This window comes from Benincasa hispida, chromosome 3, assembly GCF_027475165.1.
Source record: "Benincasa hispida cultivar pf3 chromosome 3, pf3_genome.v1.1, whole genome shotgun sequence".
Classification (NCBI taxonomy): Eukaryota; Viridiplantae; Streptophyta; class Magnoliopsida; order Cucurbitales; family Cucurbitaceae; genus Benincasa; species Benincasa hispida.
Window position 1 is genome coordinate 12,330,853 of NC_143480.1, and position 1,576 is coordinate 12,332,428.

General features: G+C 44.0%; 1 non-coding gene across 1 annotated transcript; it reads right to left on the minus strand.

Moving 5' to 3' along the window:
- Window positions 1-922: 922 nt before the first annotated feature.
- LOC120074875 (small nucleolar RNA R71) lies at window positions 923-1,026 on the minus strand. Its single transcript, XR_005481154.1, has one exon. It is a non-coding gene; the product is annotated as a small nucleolar RNA R71 (small nucleolar RNA).
- Window positions 1,027-1,576: the final 550 nt, after the last annotated feature.

The following is a 1,576-nucleotide window of genomic DNA, read 5'->3' on the forward strand; positions in this document are numbered from 1 at the left end:
ACTTGCCAGGAACCTAAATTAGATTTATACTTGGGTCTGGTTTAGGAAAACTTGAACGTCATTAGAAGAAGTGTTGTGCGTTCTGTTGCATCTCTCTAACGCACTAATGCGTTACAAATACTTAAATGCATCAAAGCATCAACGCATCACTTATACTTAGAACTTATTCTTCCAATTTATTTTATACAATACACTCCTAGAGTGAATCACGATAGCAACGAACAAGTTTTTGGCGCCGTTGCCGGGGATTCAAAAGCAAGACTAACCAGAAATTTCGTTTGTATCTGTTGTAGGAACACTTCGGTCGAGGGAGTATTACAAGCTAAGCCTAAGCTTGTGAACGTTTATGAGCAGGGAAAGCACTCCTGAACTCAGATACGACCCCGAGATTGAAAAGACCTTTCAACATAGGAACCAATCTAATCGTCGTCGAAGGTTGAGGTAGCAATTTCTCATACAACAGAACAGGCAACGAGCAATGGCGGAAGAATAGGCAAATCAGCAACTAGCTCATGTTGCAAAGAATCTGATCTTTATGGCGAACAACAGCACGCGTCCAATGAGGGAATACGCGTCCCCTGTACTGTATGATTTCTCTCCAGGAATCATATACCCAATGCCAGACGGGACGAGGTTCGAGATGAAATCTGTAATGCTCCAAATGCTCCAGACTACTGGACAATTTGGGGGTGGTCGTGGTGAAGATCCTCACGCAAACATGAAGCATTTCCTGGAAACGTGTAACTCATTTGTGATTCCTGGAATCACCCTAGAGGAGATCAGGCTGTCTTTGTTCCCCTATTCTTTGCGTGATGACGCAAAACAATGGGTAAGCTCACTGGAGCCTGGTGAAATCACCACCTGGGAGAAGTTGGTGCAGAAATTTATGCAAAAATACTTCCCACCTACCACCAACACGAGGAGGCGTCGAGAGATTATGAACTTTGAACAAGAAGAAGCTGAGACCTTAAGTGTCGCATGGGAGCATTTTAAGGGACTGGTCAAAAATTGCCCGAACCATGGACTACAACTAACTATCCAAATGGAGACGTTTTATGGAGGATTGAATAGAGCATCACAGATGGCAGCCGACGCAGCAGTGGCTAGTGGACTTATGGACAAATCTTACAATGAGGCTAAAGAGATATTAGACCGCATTGCTAAGCACAACATGGAATGGGTGGACGATACGTATGATGGAAGAGCTGACAGGAAAAAGAGATCTCAGAACGTTAATTCTATCGATTCCAACGCAATAGCCACACTTTCTGCTCAAGTGGCTACGATGACCAGCCTTTTGCAGAACATAACGCTAGGAAACGCATCAAATCAGCAGAAGGTGAATCAGGTAGAGGCGTTTGGGCAACCCATGGTTAGCTGTATGGGTTGTGGAGATCCTCACTCCTATGCGGATTGCCTACAAAATCCCCATTCAGTATGTTCCATTAAAAACAACCCATTTTCCAATACATATAATCTTAGATGAAGAAACCATCCAAATTTTTCTTGGACAGGAGGAAATCATCAGGAGCACCACCCAGGGCGAACCAACAGTAAAGGAATGGACTGTCGCCTA